Raw genomic sequence first — 23,294 nt, 5'->3', positions numbered from 1 at the left:
TAATGTTATGACAACAACATATTTTGATAGATATGATATACTTATGTTTTATTTAAGGCATTTAGGTGCAACTCATGTACCATGTATTTTCATTCATCATATATTGGGCAAACAAGGGATAAATTAGAAAATACTGATTGAAAGGTATGCTATGCATACTAAAGATAGTTATCATGTTATTTGATTGAAGATTGGTTCGCCAAGCCTATTTGATGTATTGATTTGAATTATACGGTTTTCATTTGTATTTTGATAATTTGGAATATGCTTATATTTAAGTATAATTTATCTTACATTATTATGCCTCACTAAGTAAATACTTAGCGTGTTTTGGTTTCACGCTTAGGTAAAAGCATAGATTAGAAGTAAAGAGTATCGAGCAACTCCAAGCATCAAGGAATATACTGCAATATCAGTAAGACATCCTATGATGTAATTTTTGACTTAGTTTAGTGGCATGTACTTACGAATGTCCTATTAGCTCTATTTTAATATTTTGGAAACTGGTTTGTAATAGATTAACTTGACCGTTTTATATTGATTTTAAATATGGATATCATGAATTAATATTACTAATCAGATTAGAACTGTTTAATATCTTATTAAATGGTTTTATTTAAAGAAAACGAAAAATTTTATTGATCTTTTCAAATATAGAGAATGTTTCAAAAGTCATGTGACATCTATGACTCGTGTACGGAAACGTATACGAGAAATGGGTGTTACACTTCTCCACAAGGGCTTGAGATAGAAGGTACGGAATGGGCATTCCTTCTCAATTTGGAATGATTGCTCGTTGCCGATGCAAATTTTACGTTGTATTGAATCCACAAGAGTAAATACTATCAAGCTTATCTCTAATTTTATTAATGTCGAGTCTAGGTCGTGGAATATGGAGTTGGTTCGAGAAGTGTTTGTTGAGAAGGAGGCGAATCCGATCCTTGGTTTGCCACTTTGAAGATTTGATCAGGCTGATTGTAGAGTCTAGAATAGTGAGAAATCGGGTGATTATAGTGTGAGAAACGGATATAGGCTACTACTTGGAGGGGGCGATATTTCCAATTTGAAAAAGGTCATGTTCCATTACATATGGGCTGTAGCTTGTCAACGAAAATTTTGAATCCAAGCCTGGAAATTTGCTAAGAATTTTATCCCTTCAATGTTTAATTTACACATCAAAAGAGTTGCCAATAATCCGTATTATGACAGGTGTGGTAATATTATGGAATCGGGGATTCATATATTTAGAGATTGTACGCTAGCCCGCTTAGTGTAGTCTCAACTGTATTATTCTTGGCCTACTAATCCCTCTAGTTCGGATGTTGTGGAGTGGTTGCTTTTGTTGTTCCAGCAGTATAATTCTTCTCAGCCCGGTCCTGACATTTTAAGGGCTTTAGATCAGGAGGTGATGACAAGAAGATAAGTGATGGCTCATACTTAATTTCCCTTCCAATCATTAAAATGAGACCCATTAGATCACCATATTTTCGATTTTTTTAATAAAAAATGATGTTTAACAATATTTTTTAATTATTGGAGCTAACTGAATTACCATACTTTCGAGTGTTTAAAATAAAAAAATACGTTTAAAAATATTTTTTAATTATTAAACTTAACAATATTTTTAAAAATAGACCCCTTCAAACTTGGGGCCTTAGGCGGCCCTGATTCCTCTAAACATGTTAAAATTATAGTAATCATTTGGGGGCTTTGGTATACACGTAATAAATATTATCATGATGGGCTCATACTTAATTTACCTTCCAATCATTAAAATGAGACCCATTAGATCACCATATTTTCGAGTTTTTTAATAAAAAATGATGTTTAACAATATTTTTTAATTATTGGAGCTAACTGAATTACCATACTTTTGAGTGTTTAAAATAAAAAAATACGTTTAAAAATATTTTTTAATTATTAAACTTAACAATATTTTTAAAAATAAATCCCTTCAAACTTGGGGCCTTAGGCGGCCCTGATTCCTCTAAACATGTTAAAATTATAGTAATCATTTGGGGGCTTTGGTATACACGTAATAAATATTATCATGATGGGAAAATCACTACTGTGCAGAGTTTATTACCTTTGTTCGATCCCAGTGTCAAGATTTCTCCACTGTGCATAACAGTATCCCCAATCATGCTTCCCATGCACCTGCCATGTGGATGCCTCCGAGCTTCTCTTTTGTAAAGGTAAATTTCGATGCCAAATTTTCATGTGCACAACAAAATGTGTGGTCAGGGATTATTTTTCGTGATAATGAAGGACATCTACTTGGTGCATGTCGAAGGAAAAATGAGAGAATAACCTCAGCATTTTTGGCAGAGGCAAAGGCGATGGTCCATGCGGTGGAACTAGCGGCTGAGTTGGGTTTCCCGAACTTAGTAGTTGAGGGCGACACTCGAACAATGGTGGAGAAACTCTGTTCTGGTAAACCAGATCAATCTGAGATCAGTGCTTTGGTGTGGGAGGTGAAACAGAAAGCAAAAACCTTTCAAAGATGCAGATTCAGTTACATACCTCATTATGGAAAAACAGCGGCTCATTTGTTGGCGGTTGAGTCAGACTCGGGACCGAGCGACAGATATTGGATAGAAGAAGCTCCCCTGGTGGTTCAGAGACAAGTAGATGAAGATAGAAGGTGGACCGACCCCCTTGATGGCTTTCGTGGGGGTTTTGATGCTGGGCTTCATGCTTCATGCTTCATGCTTCATGCTTCATGTTTCATGCTTCATGTTTCATGCTTCATGCTTGCTTTCTCGTTTCCTTGCTTTGGACATTCAAATCGTTTTTTTTGGGGGGGGGGGTGATGCAAGGAAAATGATCGGCCAGTGATTAGTTCTCCAGAGTTTTCTTTTCTACTTTGGTGTTCTCACCTGTTATTTTTATTGCTTTAATTTTCGACAGTTGTGCTCCACTTGCTTTTGTTGGTTCGTGGAGTGTTTTAATTTTTGGACATTTGTTTTGTTTGCTCTTCTTAATAAAGATGGCCGCTTATGTTCAAAAAATATATATATACCATATGTAGTCTATCACAAACAAAATAATCTGCTTGGATCAATGGTTGGAAGGTTTGATTCCCACACTCCCTTATTTTAATAGTTTTAATTTTATTTCCCTCAAAGGGTGACACGCGCTATCTTATTATTGATGAAAAATAAATCTATTAAATTAAAATAAATTATATCCTTTAGTCGGGTGGCAACGTGTGCCATGATATTTAGTACTAGTGACACGTGACATGATCTAATTTGAAAATTAAATTAATTTTAATATATTAAAATTAGAACCAAATTGATAGAATATATAAGTAGCAGTGACCAAATGTGTAATTATATAAATTTTATTAATTGTCACCTCAGCACTTCCGTTAAATGTTAACGGCAAGTGACCTGATTGAATGACTTTAAATAGTCGGGTGACCTCATTGATAAAAAATTTAAAAATGATGGTCAAAATAAAAATGGATTATAGTTAGATGGTCATTGGTATAGTTTACCCTTAATTATTTTGTATGGTTATAGTGAATATATTTTAATTATAAATTTGATCGTGTTTTATAACTATAATAAATATTTATCATATATAGTTATAATTGATAGGATATTTATAATTATATTTACAAGTTTTAAAAAGAAAATCGAATATCATGAATGATAATAATCAATGAAATGAGAGAAATGGGTAATTAATCATCATCTTCATTGCATGATTTAGCTATATTTTTGGGACCCAATAAAAGATGGCGTATAGATCTCTTATCCACACACAATTGTGGCAGATGCAGACGTTGCATATAATGGGCCATGGATGCACACGAATCGACTCCATCAACTTGTTTTCACCCGTCTGATCAGCCAGATGATACCCTTTTCTTGTCGACCAGACGATATCAGTCGTCGATCCCGAGCTTTAATCTCCTGCATGGGACCCTTTCAGAAAAATACAGTCGTGATTTGCCCTGCCGCCAATAATCAAATGCTTTGCAAGTAATTGGTCAAATTGTGCAAGAGGCAAAAACAATGTTTTCAAAATCGGACCGAACATTGAACCGATGAAGGTACTGGTTCACTGATTCAACCGGGTTCAACAGCGGTTGACCCGGATTTTATATAAAATAATTTTTTTTTTAATTTTACATAATATTCAAAGCAATATTAATATATCTGTAACACTTTTTTAAGTTTACAATATTAAAATGTATAAAAATATCACAAGTCATAACATGTATAAATGAAAAACCATAAAATCAAGTGAAACAAAATGATTTAAATCAACTACAACATAATATTTAAGGTAAAACATATTAAATAAAAAATATAATTATATAACTATAATCAAAAAAAATAAAATTAGGGTTTAAAAAAATCATAACAAATGATGTTTTTTAGTTTAATTGTTTTAAAAAAAAAACAATCCCACATGGCTAAGAAACATAGAAGAGTATCCCAAAAGTTTAAAGAGTAAAAATATGAGAACAAAACAATCTCACATGGCTAAGAAACATAGAAGAGCATCCCAACTTACTTCTATAAATAATAGAGGTAATTTGACATTCAAAATCATGGAGCCTTTTGGTGAGCACAAAGCGAACTATTCTTTCGCTTCAATTGAGCTCAAATTTTAGGCTTCAATTGAGCTCAAATTTTAGGCTTTAATCGAACTTCTAAATTTTTTTTTGAGTTCGAGCCTTTTCGATTTCAAGTTTTAATATTATATTTCGAGTTGATAATTTTTAGCTCGTGAGTTTTTTAGTCGAGTTGAGCTTACTTTTAAAGTTTTTGAGTTCGAGTCGAGCTCAGCAATACTCGAATTTGACTCGGCTCGTTGAACAAACGACGTTGTTTGGTTTAATTTTTTTAAGAAAAAAGTGAATCGGCGGTTCAAACCGGTTTTGTCGGTTTAAAGCCGATTCACCCCGATTTTCAGCTGGTTTTTCCGGTTCTTTATCGGTTCTGTACTAATCCGGTTTTGAGAGTTAACCGGACCGGACAGGCCACCGGTTCACGGTTCAACCGGTCGAACTGACCGATCCGATCCGATTTTAATAACATTACGAAAAAAGGTTGGTCCGTGGATCGAAAATATACCTTTACAAAACAATAAATTTAGTGAAATTATAGTAGAAAACGAAGGCTATAGCGGTTTATAGGCAAAAGTTCCCATATAATGTTATAGGGCAACCGCGGCAAAAGTATGATACTGAAAATTTTATTTGGCTGATTTGATAAAAAAAATACAAAATTACTTAGATATCCATGTGTTGAGAGCGTATTTATAGTCGAGAGAAAAGTTTAAAAGTCGAGAAATCCGAATATAATTATTCAAGGACCATTTTCTATTTTATAACTGTGAAAAAATAAAATAATTAAATAAAATAATAAAAAAATTAAATAATACAATAATTAAATAAAATACTAACAAAATATGATTAATTTTATAAAAAGTATTTAAAATTTTGCTTGATCTGTAAAATATTCTTAAACAGTGTCTAACAAGTAATTAATTTATGTTAAGGTGATATTTGTGTAAAAAGGCCAAATTTTTTCATGGATTTCAACTAAAGACGCCTAGAGATCCAAGCAAGAGTAAAAAAAATCTGGTCCACCCTGAAGACGCCGAGAGATCCCAAATCTACCGTAGAAAATACAAACAATCCAACATCCTGAAGACGCCGGTAGATCCCACCAAAAAATCTGGTTAACCCACGCCGAGAGATCCCAAATCTACTGTAGAAAACACCCCATTTTGGAGAATTAATCGGATGAACACTTTAGTTTGGGAATTAAACACTCCCTATAACATTATATAGAAACTTTTGCCGCGGTTTATGTATGATACTGAAAATTTTATTTGGCTGATTTGATAAAAAAAAATACAAAACTACGTAGTCATCTTTAGCAGTACGTATGAACATACGTGTATATATGCATGTATGAAGAAGATAACAAGTTTTGCTCTGTTTCTGGATTCTGGTCGTTGCCCTGTGAGGCAAGCATTTTTACATAAAAGGGAAAATGTGTTGGTGCAAGCTAAATCTATACCGTTGAATGGAACTCATCAGAGAATTTGTTAATTTCTAAACATGAACAAATCATAATCGTTCTTTATAGGGTAACGATGAAGCTTTTGAAAGTGATGATGATCTAGAAGAATTACCAGGAAAAGGAGAGTGTCCCACCATCCCTGCAAAAGCATCATTTCTCAAAGACTTTTGATGAGACACATGCAACTCGTGTTATTAACTCAACTATGAAAAAAAATCGAAATAAATAAAGAGGTGGGGAAGGGAAGAAGGGTCGACAGAGAGAAACTATGAACACTTACTGAATGCGACTTTTCTTTCTTCAAGTTCAAACCTCCTCTTATATTGTAATTCAAACAAACCCTCTGTTATTCTTCTTTTTATACATTGTTTGATTCCTGACAATTTCACCTAGGAATCAGTGAAGGGTCTGGTCTCAAGTCTTTTAACTCATTGTAATTTGGTCGGTTTCGAAATGGGGAGGCACTCATGCTGTTACAAGCAGAAGCTGAGAAAAAGATCTTTGGTCCCCTGAAGAAGACGAAAAGCTCTTAGCGTATATTACCAAGTACGGCCATGGTTGCTGGAGTTCCATCCCTAAACAAGCTGGTATTTTTCTTATGCAATTATAGGCATGTATTGATGAACTGCTGCTAAAATATGAACAATTTTGCAGGTCTGCAGAGGTGTGGAAGGAGTTGCAAATTAAGGTGGATCAATTACTTGAGGCCTGATTTAAAGAGAGGCACATTCTCTCAAGAAGAAGAAGATCTCATAATTGAACTTCATGCAGTACTGGGGAATCGGTATAATTATTATTATTAGTGTTTTTTTCTCTTTTTGATTGATTAACTCTGTAAGAATTGTCTTCATCTTCTTCAGGTCGTCCCAAATACCTGGACAATTGCCTGGGAGAACCGACAATGAAATCAAGAATCTATGGACTTGCTTGAAGAAGAAGTTTAAGCAGAGAGGAATCGACCCTGTCACGCACAAGCCATTATCAGAGGTTGAAGATGGTGAAGACGGCAACAAGATTCAACCCACATCTAATGAACAGAACCTTGTTTGTTCCTACACAATCGAGTGGGTCATTTTCAAATGCAGCCATCTAACTCGAACCCGACTCACTGGTTCACCCAAACCAGCAAAGCTTTCGGTACCGACACCGAGTTTTCTTCGAACTCGATGATGTCAACCCTTCTCCCACCATTGACAAGCGCATTCATCTCCGACAGTCCTTCAATGGCGGTAACCCACGCATCCTGCTTTGGGAACAGCGGTTTCTCTTGGGGATTAATGGAAAACCAAGCGGAAGAACCCAAATGGAGTGAATATCTCAATAACCCTTTGCTAATGGTGGCTGCTTTGCAAAATCAAACGCCACAATCTTTGTACAACATGGAGATAAAATCAGAACCATATTTCTTGAATTCATCGTCATCGTCAAGCACTGTGTGGGGTCAAAGCCAAAATCATGAGCAGCCTTTACAAAATCCCGATATGTGTGGTAAGGATATCCAGAGACTCACGGCTGCGTTTGGGCGTGTTTAGCTCTTTCATCCATCAGCCTCTTCTATTTGTTGTTGTTTTTAGTGTCTTTTACTTTGCCTTGTTGCAACATGACCATCGTTGTGCATTGAAATGTTGGAATTCTATTTGTTGATCCATTGGGGGGTTTCGAGCATTGTTTTGTTAACATATTACATCTCAAATTGTTGAAAAGAAAATGAAAACGTTGAAAACTATTAGTTGACTAATTGTTGTTTCATTCTGATTTGATAAGTCCATGTGATGTCATTTCACCAAAATATTGTTTTTAGAGTAAACTATAATTATAATTAATTATATATACATACATGGAAATATATTTAAAAATAGTTTAAAAATATTTTTTAATTATGTGACATCACATGTGGACTTTCCACATCAATAGGAAGCATTGAGTTAATTGAGTTAATTGAACTTCCTGGTCTGTACATGGGGAAAGGGAAAGTGACAGACAATGTAACAAGGGCCATAGAAGTGGTGTTGTCTTGTAAAATAAGAAACTTCCAATTCGAGATCCAGAAAAATATCAATCCAAATCAATAAAATATTAGTCTGATTTATATTAATATGAATTCAAACTAACTTAAATATAATTATTTTTTATTTCAGATTTTAGAAAATTAATTTTATAAAATTGGATCGTTTAAATCCAAATCATCCCTATGCATCTCAATGATGAAGTTCGGTTGTTTCTGAAGATTTTAGCGGAAAAGGTTGGAGAGGATTTTGTTAAGAATGGAGTGATGGGTCTGGTATCTTAGCTACAAACTGAAATGGTTTAGGGCCTGGAAGTACGGCCTGATCTATACAGGCTTTGCTTGTTACTCTGTTCAACTTGCACGCCAGCCATTTTATTCAATGGCGGAATTTTAAAACTATACTATTTTTCTCATATAGGTACTCAAACTTTTTTTTTTTGAATTATCCAAATATCTAACATCACAAATATTATCACTTTAGGTGCTCGAGCTGTGACGGCCGTTAAATTCCATCTTAAGTGACATGTGTCACGAACTGATAATTTTAAAAATTTTAATTAAATAAGAAAAAACTTATATATTAAAAAACCCAAAAAATTTGAAAAAAAACTTTTTTAAAAATCTCAAACTTTAAAAACTCTAATTTCAATCCCTAAACCCACGCTGCTATCGTCGTTTGACGTCAAACAGGCCTCCGCCAAAATCTCCACCCTGCGACAAGCCAAACCTAACCATAAACGTCGCGTCTCCGACAAAGGAAACATCAAAATCGCGACCCAAAACTTCGTCTCCAGCAAACTCAAACCCCAAATTCATGACACCTAAGCGATCCAACGATGCGTTTGACAGTAAGTGAGATAACGAATGACCAGGGAGATGGCAAGGGAAGCGTCGACGACAACGACCATGACCAATAAGGGAAATTAGGGTTAAGGATTTGAATTTAGATTTTTAGGGGTTTGAGGATTTTTTATAATTTTAGAAAAATTGGTGTTTTTATAAATATAATTATTTTTAACTTTTTAAAAACCTTTTAAAATTACGAAAATTTGACAAGTGTTGCTTAACGAAATTTATTAACGACTGTTATATTCTGAACACCTAAAATAATAACAATTATAAAATTAGGCACCTAGATGATTAAAAAAAAACGTTTGAACATCTATTATGAAGAAGTTGTATAACTTTGGCACTTATTTTATACTTAACGATTATTCTAATTTAACACGTGGAAGCATCACAGTCATTATCACAACTACATCAGTGATCACGTGGTAAAATTAAAAATATTAATATATTAAGGAATTAATTAGTAATAAAATTTAAAGGGGAGGGGGTGGGAATCATTATGTTTTGAGTGCTTGACGAGGAGATCACGTGGAAAATATGTGCCTCAGTCGGGCGTAGGTCAGGGTAGACCCCAATTGGGCCCTAAGGTTCGGTTTGGAAAATACAGCATTAAGGTCCTTGTCGTTTTTTGGGACAGCTGGCTCTTGAAACGCGGTCACATACATCTGCTTCACAGACACTCGAAGTCAACCAGTTAATCAGGTCCACTGTTTTCTTGTAATGCTAGTTAGACCAATCATAGGGATAATCCATTCTTTTCTTTTCTGTTCTCCAACTCCCTCTCAATGTAAATTTTAACCACTTCATTTATAAAAAAAATGGTAAATTACATTATCATTGAACTTTTAGGGTATTATTATTTTTGTTACCAAACTTTTAAATTTTGTATTATAATCACCAACCTTCTAAAACTTATAGTTTACGTGTGATATACAAATGGCAGCCACCGCTTGGATAAAATAACATTATGACGTTCTTTCACAATCACAATCATAAATAGCAGCAGGTAAATAATATAGAAATAAATAAGGAAGTACAGAAAACGAAGAGGAAAGAAAAATTATTCACCTCGATTTTCTGAAGTTTTATTTTAAATTGATTAGACGTTAGTGACATATCATACCATTATAGTTTAGTTTCGATTAAGAATTGAAAAAAATTAAAAGATATTTAGACAAGTTTAAAAAGAAGGAATGAAAGAGACGAACAGGAGGAATAATTCGATTATCTTTTCAATCAAAGAAACCTCAAAATGATGAAAAAACTACAACAAAAGGAAGAATAATGAATGACAATTTGAAAGAAATTTGAGATTTTTAACGTGCCACATTATCTCTTTTCAATGGTAACTACAGTAATAAAATTGATTTAAAAATTCAATCACTCCAGTACAAATTTAGCAATTCAGCGGTCAAATTGAAAGTATCTTAAAAATTTAGTAGCACTAATTTAATTTATCCTAAAAAAACATATATGAAATAGTGGATGCTCAAATGAAAGGCTTTTTTATTTAAAGAAAACCTCAAAATTCATTTATTAGACAAATAACCCCAAACAATATTAATTAAAAAAATCTCCTCAAACTATACACGTAGGACCACCTCGCATCCTACAGAATGCGTGTAAAGACCTCACATTTCACAACCCACGAGACTCTTCCAACGTGGAAACACTTTTTAGAGAATACAATTTAATATTAGGTTAAACGACCTCATGTTCCACAAAATGTAAGGTACACGAGAAATTGAAACGTTTCAGCAATTTATCACGGGTAGTATTTAACAAACCTTGTATACATTTCCAGCCCACATAACAAGTGTTTATAGGCATGTTCGAGTAGTATTTTCGGGTAGTTAATCTAAATTTTTTTTCGTAGTTTATAAGATTAGAGGCGTAATATTAGAATTTATCTTTCAATTGAGGTTAATATCGACACATACGTGATATTGTAAGCATGTTAAAAATCATGTTGAAAATGGTTCCAAAGCTTGTTTTGTGCATGAAAAAAAACTAAAATGGTTTGATATGCATATTCGAGGGTTTTTTTTTGGATAGTTAATCTTAAATTTTTCGTAATTTCTACGATTAGAGGCGTAGTATTGTAACTTATCTTTCAGTTGAGGGTAATATCGACATATACAAAACATTGTAAATGAGGTAAAAATCGTGTTCAAAATGGTTCCAAACCTTGGTTTTGTGCCCGAAGAAAAGGCTAACATGGCTTGATAGGCATGTTCGGGAAGCATTCTCGAAAAATTAATCAAAAATTTTTCTTAATTTATAAGATTAAAGGCGTAGTATTGGTACTTATGTTTCAATTAAGTCTAGTATCAACACATACAAGATATTCTAAGTGGTGTAAAAATCGCGTTGAAAAATGGTTCAAAACAAAAGGAAATTAAAACTAACGAATATATTTTGTTAATTACAAAAATAGTACAATGAAAAAGCATAATTAATCGATACGAGGGTGCGATCGATTAGGACATTTGTTCTTTATGTTCCAACATTCCTACAGATAGTGCATAGCTTTGCCTGTCAGGTTCTTTCTTAATATTCAACCAAATCCTCATCATAGTAAATCTACATTAATCGTGTACGGTCCCTTTTTTTCATGTCGTAGTGCAAAATCTGATCGTATTGTAGGTTCATCATCAACTTTGTTCGGATCCCTTTCATTTCCAATGGGAGGAAACTCTTATTGATAAATATTGTATACGATTTCAAATAAGTATACCGGATCAATGAATTATATGTATTGAATCTGTACAAAAGAACAAGTAGCAATGACGTGTGCACGAGGGTATATGAATATTTGGAATACTCCGTAGTCGCAAGTTATTTCTCATAGATTAACCACATAGTGTTGTGCTTTATGCCTTTCAATCACATCGAATATTCTAAAACACGATTTTTTTTTTGTTCGCGATATACACGTGTCAGGGGTGTTCAAATGGGTAATTATGTTAACCGACCGAACCGAACCAAATTACCCAAATTCCATTAACCAAATTTTTTCTTCATTAACCGTTAACTGAACTGAAAGTTTTCTAAAAAATTTAACCGAATTAACCAAATTGATCGATTAACCGAATTAATCGAAATTTATAAATAAATATTATATATTATATATTATATATTTTTTAGTTAATTTGGTCTATTAATTCGGTAAAACCCGAGTTTAAACACCCTTAAAGCTAAATAATATATATAATATATTAAATATTTAATAATTTTGGTTAATTAATCGATTTTGAACCGAATTAACCAAATCTAAAAACAAATCATTAACCGTTAACCGACTGAACCCAAAATTAACTGGTCGATTAACAGACCGAAATTTTGGTTCGATCGGTTAATTCGATTTTAACCAAACAGCGAACACCCCTACACGTGTCACATTTGTCGCATTTGAATGATGCATAAAAGTTTGTAATTTTGTGTAAAGGTCTTGGTGGACTATATGGCCACCTGTCTTCCAGTCAACTGCTTACTTTTCCAAGTTTGCAAATAGGGTTGTCAGCCGATAATATGTCGATTTGACAATAAAAGTCATAGGTTAATGTCATACTCCCTTAAGTGATGAATTGATTGTCTCAACCAAGTTCATTGTCATGGAATCATATCATCTACCCCTAATAAACGATCGAAGTCATTTCTCTATCATGGTTTTAGCAATATAGTTTTAGCCTTGTTTATTCATGTTTCTCAATTCTTGAAACAACTCTTTAACCTCAAGTATAGAATGTGACTGGCCTACACATTAAAATGTAACAGTTAATTAGAAATAATAAATGAAAAGATATCTTAAAACCTAAAAGATTGAGTGAAAGATGTACCCATTTGAAGCACCATTATGCATTCATCTTTGGTCTTGAACTTTTAAAAATAATTTGTAACAATGTACTGTAAACAGTACCAGTGATAAATATTAAGAGGTTGCTAAGAAAGTCACATACACTGGATTGCGTATTTGATCCCTATACCTCTCTTAGAAATAATACATATTGTTGAAAACATTTTTGGTGTTTCGATATAACAAATTAAGTTTAAAAGAATTTTAAGATTTTACAAGTGATTTTCTAAGTATATTCGATTTAATTAATCGAATATCAAATTATTACTCCAAGTCTTTCAAGATCAATTTCAAACCTTACTAAAAGTGTAAAATTGTGTTTTATACTTAATATATTTTTGAAACAATTTTCACAAAGTATTTTTGAACCAAAATCAAGCCTAAAATCAATTTTTCAAAGTGATACACCGATGCACCAATCCATGCATCGATGCACCATGGAATAAATTGAACATCGAATGCATTTCATGCCTCGATGCACACACCATGCATCGATGCACTGGGGATTTTATGAAAACATCGAATGCATTTGATGCATCAGCCATGCATCGATGCACTCTGGCTATTTTGAAACATCGAATGCACTTGATGCATCAATGCACTCTTAGTGCACCGATGCACTAAGGGTCCAACGGTCAAAATATTTGAATTTTACACTGATGCACCGATGCACCATGGGTATGCATCGATGCACTGACGCTCCCAACTGAATTTAATTAATTATTTTCACACTTAAACGACTCTATTGAGTCCACTAAGCATCCCCAACGTTCAAAATCATTTGAAGGTGTATTTAAACAAGCTTAGAAGCCATTGATCAATAAAAAAACAATCAACAAGAATCAAGAGAGAATCAAAGAAAAAGCATCAAACCTCAAGTTTGAGCATTTTCAAGCCTATTTCATTCAATGTTTATTTTTGCTTTCAAGAACACTTATTGTGCTCAATTGTATTATTCTCGAGTGTTCTTTCTTTGTTCTAGAATTGTGCAAACATCTTGCCTTGTGAGGATTTTCTTGTAAGTTTGCAAAATTTGTATTATTCTCTTTGGGAGAGAGTGTCTCAAGAATTTGTGGTATAATTCTTGAGGGTTTTGTAAGGTTACTCTTTGTCCTCAAAAGAAAGACAAATTAGTGAATTTATGGAAAATCCTTAGTGTAGACTTTGGTTGAGACTAAGGTAGTGGCACTCGACCAAATAAGGTAGTGGACGTAGACTTTGGTTGAGAAAGTCGAACAACTTTAAATCATTGTGCAAATCTTTTCAATTTTCTGTAAAGCTTCCACCGAAATTTTTATTTGCCAATTCACCCCCTCTTGGCCAACTCCATCGATCGATTAACTCAAGAATTGGTATCAGAGCCTCACTCATTTGAAGGTTTAATCGCCTCTTGAGTCGATCCGGGAAGAGTTACATCGATTTTCACAGTCATAAATGGCCGACACTTCAAACTCTGACTTCTTTCTCGATTCGATGCCCGTCAACAAGCCTCCTTTCTTCAATGGAGCTAACTATGCCTATTGGAAAAATAGGATGATGTATTTCATTCAAGCAAGTGACATGGGAGCTTGTAATGTTGTAGAAGACGGATATATCAAGCCTCTCACTCATCCAAGATTGTGGAGCGAAGGAGAGACGAAAATGTTCCAGCTCAACTCCAAAGCCCTCCATATCATATTGTGTGCTCTTGGACCAGATGAATATAGAAGAGTTTCATCTTGTACAACCACCAAAGAAATATGGGATAAACTACAAGTCACTCATGAAGGCACCGACGAGGTAAAAGAATATAAAATTAGTCTTCTAACACATAGCTATGAAAATTTCAGGATGAAACCAAATGAAGATATCAAAGCTATGACGGATAGATTCTCAACGATTATCAATGGTCTCAAATCATATGGAGAGATTATTCCAAACGAAAAGCTTGTGAGGAAGTTAGTTTACTCACTTCCAAAATCATGGCAATCCAAGAAGACTACAATCATCGAGGCTAAGAACCTAAAGTCCTTAACTCTTGAAGAGCTAATCGATTCCCTCCTCACTCATGAAATGATGCTTTAAGATAAGGTGGACCTCAATAAGATTGATGTGACACCAAAGGAGAAGGAGAAGAAGAAAAACATTGGAGTTGCTCTCAAATCCACAAAAGATGAGAGTGATTCGAATGAAGATGACGATGACGATGACGAGGAAATGACATTGTTTGCCAAACGGTTCAGAAAAATGATGAGACCTTACCGAGGAAGAAAATTCAAACGAAATGAAGGCCTAAAAAATGAACCAAAAGAGAAGGACCCTATCATTTTTTATGAATGCAAAAAGTTGGGGCATGTCAAATATGATTGCCCACAATTGAAAAGAAAGGTCAATCAAAGAATAAGCACAAGGCTCATGTGGCTACATGGAGCAATGAAGAGGGTTCTGATGAAGAGGAACAAGAAGTAGCAAACTTGTGCTTGATGGTATTCGGGGAAGATTCTAAGGTAACCTCTAACTCATCTGAATTAGATGATTTATCTTATGATGAGTTATTAGAGGAATATAATGGGTTGGCCTCAGATTATGAGAAATTATTTTTAAAATATAAAAATGATGTCTCAAAATTGAAAAATGAAAATAAGCTTATATCCAAGACCAACAATGATTTTGAAAGTAAAATCAAAGATTTGCAAATCAAACTAGAAGAGTTTGAAAAGAAAAATTCAGATTTGCAAAATTTACTTTCAAAGGTCAATGATGATCATCAAAAGCAAATTGACGATCTTAAAGCTTCTTTTGATAAAGTTTGAACAAAACGTTTTGAAAATGGAGAAAATTCAAAATCCAACTTTGTTAGAAAAAGTTTTAAAAACTACAATCATAGAGGTTCCCGAAGAACCTCTAATGGAAAAATCGTTAGAAGTATATGGGTTTCTAAAGAACTCATTACTACTAAAGATAAAGATATCCTACACAAATGGATACCTAAGGGGACTAGGATTTTGGAAACTAATGAATATGGACCCAAAAGAATTTGGGTACCAAAAATTAGAAATTAATTTATGTTTGTAGGAAAAGAGCATTGCTACAAGACACGGGAAACAAATTCAAACTCATGGTACCTTGATAGTGGATGCTCAAGACACATGACCGGAGACAAAAGCTGGTTCATAGAGCTTAACGCCAAAAATAGAGGAAAAATGACTTTTTTTTATAATTCAAAAGGTCACATCGAAGGTATAGGTACCATAGGTAATACCTCTTCCATACAAATTAAAAATGTTTTATATGTGAATGGATTAAAGCATAATCTCGTAAGTATTAGTTAATTATTGATAAAGGATTCAATGTCATGTTTGAAACTAATGGTTGTAAAGTTATTGACATTGCATCTAATCAGATTATGCTTGTTGGTCATAGAATAGGAAATATATACATGGTGCATTTAGACTCTATTGATATGACTAATTTATGCCTAGTTGCTAAGGATGAGTATTATAGTTGGTTATGACATATGAAACTAGGACGTGCTAGTATGAGTGTTTTGCAACGGCTAATTCAAGGAAATTTAGAAAAATCGAATTTCTTGTGCTGCTTGTGCTAAAGGAAAACAAAATCGAATTTCTTTTAAATCCATTAATGATGTATCAACTAGTAGAGTATTACAATTGATTCATATAGATCTTTTTGGGCCAACTAAGACTACTAGCTTGGGTGGAAAATAATATGCATTTATCTTAGTAGATGACTATTCTAGATATACTTGGGTTCTATTCTTAAGTACTAAACATGAAGCATTAGAAAAATTCATCACGTTTTCAAAAGTAATCCAAAACGAAAAAGGTTACTCTATAACTAGTGTTAGGAGTGATCATGGAACTGGATTTGAAAATCTTAGATTTACTGATTTTTGTAATTCTAATGGTATTAGCCATAATTTTTCAGCACCTAGAACCCCTCAATAAAATGGAGTTGTTGAGAAGAAAAATCGAACTTTAGAAGAAATGGCTAGAACTATGCTTTGTGAAAACAATTTGCCAAAAAAAATTTGGGCGAAAGCCACAAATACCGCTTGTTATGTTGTAAATCAAGTAATGATTAGGCAAATCTTAAAAAAAACTCTATATGAAATTTTCAAAAATAAAAATCCTAACATTAGCTATTTTCATCCTTTTGGATGTAAATGTTTTGTTTTAAATAAAGGTAAAGACAATCTTGGCAAATTTGATGCTAAAAGTGATGAAGGAATTTTTATGGGTTATTCTTTAAATTCTAAAGCTTATCGAGTATTTAATAAGAGAACTTTAGTTGTAGAAGAGTCTATACATGTTGTTTTCGATGATAATCCCCTTCCGAGGAAGGATTCTTATTTGAATGATGATGTAGGTATTATAAATATAAATGACGTTGCACATGACGTTAGAGAACCATCATCAAAGGAAGAAACAAAAGATGAGGAAACTCTAGATCCTCTCGAGAATCCAACCATTGAAGAAATGGAAGTATCTTACCCAAGAGAATACAACTATATCAAGGATTGTGAGATTATAGGTGATCCATCTAAAGGGGTAACAACTCGATCTTCTCTTAGAAATATTTGTAATTATGTTGTATTTATCTCATGCATAGAGCCTAAGAATATTAAAGAAGCATTAAAAGATGAACATTGGATTATGGCTATGCAAGAAGAGTTAAATCAATATGAGAGAAGTAAAGTATGAACATTAGTTGAAAGACCTAGTAATAAATCTACTGTAGGTACTAGATGGGTATTTAGGAATAAGCTTGATGAAAGTGGTAATATAGTGAGAAAAAAGGCTAGACTTGTTGCTCAAGGGTATACTCAAGAAGAGGGTATAGATTATGATGAAACATACGCTCCCGTAGCTAGGATGGAAGCAATTAGAATGTTATTAACATTTGCATGTTTTCATGAATTTAAATTATATCAAATGGATGTTAAAAGTGCATTTTTAAATGGTTTTATAAAGGAAGAAGTGTATGTGGAACAACCTCCAGGTTTTGAAGATTTAAAATTTCCAAATCATGTTCTTAAATTGACAAAAGCACTTTATGGTTTAAAATAAGCTCTTAGAGCTTGGTATGAAAGATTGTCAAACTTTTTAATTGAAAAAGGATTTTCAAAAGGGAATGTTGACACTATATTGTTTTTAAAGCATAAAGGTAAAGATTTATTAGTAGTTCAAATTTATGTTGATGATATAATATTTGGTTCTACTAATGATGTTCTTTGCCAAGAATTTTGTAAGCTAATGCAAAGTGAATTCGAGATGAGCATGATGCGGGAGCTCTCATTTTTCTTGGGACTCCAAATCAAGCAAAGAAAAGATGGAATCTTCATGTACGTCAAAGACATGCTCAAGAAGTTTGGACTGGAAAATGGGAAACCACATGACACTCCAATGAGCTCATCAACAAAGCTTGACATGGATGAAGGAGGTAAATGTGTGGATGTTAAATTATATAGGTCAATGATTGGTTCTTTGCTTTATCTAACTATAATTAGACCAGACATTATGTTTAGTGTTTGCTTATGTGCTAGATTTCAATCATGCCATAAGGAATCACATTTACTAGTTGTTAAGAGGATCTTTAGATACCTTAAGGACACTCCTAGTTTAGGACTTTGGTATCCTAGAGACTCTAGCTTTAGCTTGCATGCCTTCTCTGATGCGGATTATGGAGGATGCAAATTAGATAGGAAAAACACCTCCGGTACTTGCAATTCTTTGGAAATATGATGATTTCTTGGTTTTCAAAGAAATAAAATTGTGTTGCATTATCTACCACTGAAGCGGAATACATTTCAACTGGTAGTTGTTGTGCACAAGTTTTATGGATGAAACAACAACTTTTTGATTATGGAATTGAAGTAGGTACCATTCCTATCAAGTGTGACAATACTAGTGCTATTTGTCTCACTAAAAATCCCATCCAACACTCTAGAACTAAGCATATTGAAATTAGACATCATTTCATTAGAGACCATGTCGCTAAGGAAGATGTAGTACTAGAATTTGTTGATACTTTGCACCAATTAGCGGATATCTTTACAAAACCTTTAGAAAAGGAAAGATTTTGGACACTTAGAAGAGAATTAGGTTTAACTGGCTTATCTTCACTTAGTGTTTAAAATAATTTTATCACTTTTAAGTATAAATGAAAAATGCTTATAATAATAATTTTTGATTGCATTCTTTGCTATTAGTTAGGGGGAGTTTATGTTGCTTGATGAAAATTAATTTTATGTTCAAAAGTAGTTTAAGGATTAATTTGATTGATTGAACATGATTAATTTTTCAATATATGAGTTACCAATACCACTAGAGCCAATTAATTTAGCATTTTGAGTGTTTAAAACATATTTTTGACATTTTTGTGCTTAATACATCAATACACCTAATAGTGCATCGATGCATCCTTGAATGTGCATCGATACACCATGAAGGTGCACCAATGCATAAGGCCATGCATCGATGCATCATTCGGGTTTTTGGATAAAAACCCTATTTCTTACTCATTTTCTCAAAACTCTCTCTTAGTCGCCGCTCATCTCTCTCTCCTTACTATCAAAATTGCTCCAAATCCTTGGTTTTTGATCGGAATCTTCAATCTTTTCAACTCCTTATCCCGCTTTTATCATCAATTCGTGCAAAACAACATCTCATTCTCATCAATCCGAAATTTTCAAGGTAATATTTCAAAAACCTCTATTTTATTGATTTTTGATCTTAAGACTAGTTTAGATTAGTTTTAGGATGAACATTATATCGGGCATTGAGTATTTGATGATTTCAAACTAGATTTTACAACCAATTTCATCAAAAACTTCCAAATTTTCAAATTTTCAATTTTTTTAAAATTTTTGAAATTAAAAAAAATTGTATTTCGAAAATATGAATTTAATTTTTAAATTTGATGTTTTTTATTTAATTATGTTGTTTTCATATACATATTATGATTTTTCAAAAATTATTTTCAAATAGTTTTCAAAACCTTGCCCATTAGGATTTGATTTAGAGAACCTTGAATTATTGAGGACTCAATTGAGTTTTGGGATTGATTAAATTGCATACATGTGTTTCAATTTGCAGGTTATATTCCTTTTTCTGATTCCTAAACCATGTCTAATCCCAAACGCCCTAGAACTTCATCGAGTCGTTCTAGTTCAAACCAACCTCCTAATCCCGTTCCTCCTCCACCTACATCTCTATTAGGATCTTGTTTTAACATGCCTGAGCGTCGTAGAGACAATTTGTACTCTAGGTACATAAATTCTTTACAATCTTATAGAATCAGGGAAGAGCGTATTCCTTTTCTTCAAGCTATGATAGATATTGACTTTGAATACCTTCCGATTCTTAAAGCTTGGAAGTTTGATAAAATGTTTCAGCTCAAACCTATCGTTTATCAACAGTTAGTCCGCATTTTCTATTCCAATGCGGTATGTATTCAAAATGAAACTCAATGTGGGACTATAGCCATTATATCATATCTTTTAGGCCAATATATTAATATTGACCCCTAGACTATAGCTTTATTTTTTGAGTTAGATGATGATGGGTTATTTAATGAGAATGAAAATGTGGAATATCTCTATATTCCAAATTCTAGTGTTAGTACTCTACGATCTCATCACGATCGTTTTCTTTATTTGATGATTTCTTGGTGGTTTAGACCATCCGGAGGTAGGTACTCCACTCTACGTGCTAGGGATTTATGGTGGATGCACTGTATTAAGAATAAGATCAAAATAAATATGCCCCACATTATATTTAGTCAACTAGTGGACATCATAAACATTGTTCCTTCAAAACATGTTGAAACATTGATTTATGGATGTCTTCTGAGTAACCTCTTTATCAAACTCAATCTAGACGTCTCTCTCAACAATCCTATCTCACTCCAAAATCAAATCAATCTTACTTCCTTGAAGAAAGCGTATTGGAAACAAGACGATGAAATCGGTCTTTGGGTCTTTCGACCCAGTAAGCAAACTTCGGGAGCGAGTTCTTCATGAGCTGCTCCTAGCTCTTCTTGTGCTCCTCCTCCTCCTCCAGCACTGGTTGCTGACGATGATCCTGAGTTTCAACAACTTATGCAAGATATCGACGATTACGTTCCAGACGAAGAGCCTGCACCGGAACCGGCACGGCAAGAAGATCAAATGCCACCATATTTTCGATCCTTCTTGGAGTCGTTTGATCTGCGGTTTGCCTCCATGGAGTCTCAGATTACTGCATTTCAGCGGAAGATGCGTGAACGTATGGACGCGCTCACTCTTGAAGTTCAAGCTCATTATCCTCCTCCTCTCGATCCTCCGATGGAATGAATTTGTTTCCTTGTTATATTTTCTTGGATTTTCAAACTTGGATTGATTTTGATGTTTTTGGATGTTTAAACTTGATGGTTGTTGGATGTTTTGAACTTATTTATTGTTTTATGGATTTTTGAACTTAATATTTATATATATTTGGTTTGAATTTTCATTATGAGCTTAATGTTTATTAATTTTATTTTTGCATCATTTACATACTAGTTACATTATGACCAATTATGCCATTTTACATTTGTTTATGAATATTGATTAATAAACTAATGACTAATCTCTCTTTTGATTGTGATCTTAGCAGCTTAAGCTATATTTACTTATAATCAATTGGCTATGTTTTTCAAAAACCCTGTTTAAAAAAACATTTTAAAATCTTTTTGATTTAACAAAAAGGGGGAGAAATATTAAGTGTTAAAAGAGAGAAGTGTTATAGTAAGGGGGAGTAATTTTTCAAAATTGATTTCAAAATTTTAGAAAATCTTAAAATAACACAAATGTTTTGTTATATCAAAAAGGGGGAGATTGTTGAAAATATTTTTTATGCTTCGATATAACAAATTAAGTTTAAATGAATTTTAAGATTTTACAAGTGATTTTCTAAGTATATTTGATTTAATTAATCGAATATCAAATTATTACTCAAAGTCTTTCAAGAACAATTTCAAACCTTATTAAAAGTGTAAAATTGTGTTTTATACTTAATATATTTTTGAAACAATTTTCACAAAGTATTTTGAACCAAAATCAAGCTTAAAATCAATTTTTCAAAGTGATGCACCAATGCACCAATCCATGCATCGATGCACCATGGAATAAATTGAACATCGAATGCATTTCATGCATCGATGCACACACCATGCATTGATGCACTGGGGATTTTATGAAAACATCGAATGCATTTGATGCATCGATGCATCAGCCATGCATCGATGCACTATGCTATTTTGAAACATCGAATGCACTTGATGCATCGATGCACTAAGGATCCAACGGTCAAAATATTTGAATTTTACACTGATGCACCGATGCACCATGGGTATGCATCGATGCACTGACGCTCCCAACTGAATTTAATTAATTGTTTTCACACTTAAACGGCTCTATTGACTCCACTAAGCATCCCCAACGTTCAGAATCATTTGAAGGTGTATTTAAACAAGCTTAGAAGCCATTGATCAATAACAAAAAACAATAATCAAGAGAGAATCAAAGAGAAAACATCAAACCTCAAGTTTGAGCATTTTCAATCCTATTTCATTTAATATTCATTTTTGCTTTCAAGAACACTTATTGTGCTCAATTGCATTATTCTTGAGTGTTCTTTCTTTGTTTTAGAATTGTGCAAACATCTTGCCTTGTGAGGATTTTCTTATAAGTTTGCAAAATTTGTATTATTCTCTTTGGGAGAGAGTGTCTTAAGAATTTGGGGTATAATTCTTGAGGGATTTGTAAGGTTACTCTTTGTCCTCAAAAGAAAGACAAATTAATGAATTTGTGGAAAATCCTTAGTGTGGATAGCTAAGGTAGTGGACGTAGACTTTGGTTGAGAAAGTCAAACCACTCTAAATCATTGTGCAAAGCTTCCACCAAAATTTTTATTTTCCAATTCACCCCCCTCTTGGCCAACTCCATCGATCGATTAACTCAACACATATCTCATCAACTCTATCACACACAAATCATGCGATAGAACATGTTTGTGTAAGTTCTTAAGGAAGAATTCTCAAGAGTCTATATCTTCCTTTTGGACTATTGTGAAAGCGATGGGAATAGTTTCTTTATTGTCGCCTTGTGCAACTACCAACAACAATTTTTTGTATGCATCTACCATACAACCAATTATCACCGATCTGAACCACTAGCTGCAGTGTCGGAATACATTAACGCACTGAGTATATATCTAGAATAGCTTATAGAATTGGCACATACCTTGTAGAACACGATTATTTTAGTACGCTAGTATAGTTTTCAATTTCACAACTATTCCCGGTATGTGTTTTTGCATTAATTTTAGCCACAACTGTAACTCTATGTATGATTCCTCCCATTGGCCATACAATTTTGGTTGAGCCTGATACCTTACATACCATGCTTTATGATAGTCAACTGTGTAGTCGTATTGATATGTAATTGTAGCAATAGAACTAACAATTGTTATACATGAATTTACTTTGACCAATGGAATTAAAGCATCAG

The 23,294-nt window shown here is 33.4% G+C and overlaps 1 long non-coding RNA gene and 1 pseudogene across 1 annotated transcript; both read left to right on the top strand.

Moving 5' to 3' along the window:
- Nucleotides 1-6,427: 6,427 nt before the first annotated feature.
- LOC120192926 lies at nt 6,428-7,220 on the top strand (annotated as a pseudogene).
- Nucleotides 7,221-7,309: 89 nt separating this feature from the next.
- On the top strand, nt 7,310-11,566 carry LOC120192885. Its single transcript, XR_005522812.1, has 3 exons — nt 7,310-7,467; nt 10,745-10,746; nt 11,554-11,566. It is a non-coding gene; the product is annotated as an uncharacterized LOC120192885 (long non-coding RNA).
- The last annotated feature ends 11,728 nt before the right edge of the window (nt 11,567-23,294 follow it).

This window comes from Hibiscus syriacus, unplaced genomic scaffold (genome assembly GCF_006381635.1).
Source record: "Hibiscus syriacus cultivar Baekdansim isolate YM2019G1 unplaced genomic scaffold, ASM638163v2 tig00116983_pilon, whole genome shotgun sequence".
Lineage (NCBI taxonomy): Eukaryota > Viridiplantae > Streptophyta > Magnoliopsida > Malvales > Malvaceae > Hibiscus > Hibiscus syriacus.
Note: the sequence above shows the minus strand (reverse complement) of the source record. Positions and strands in the feature narration are given on the sequence as shown.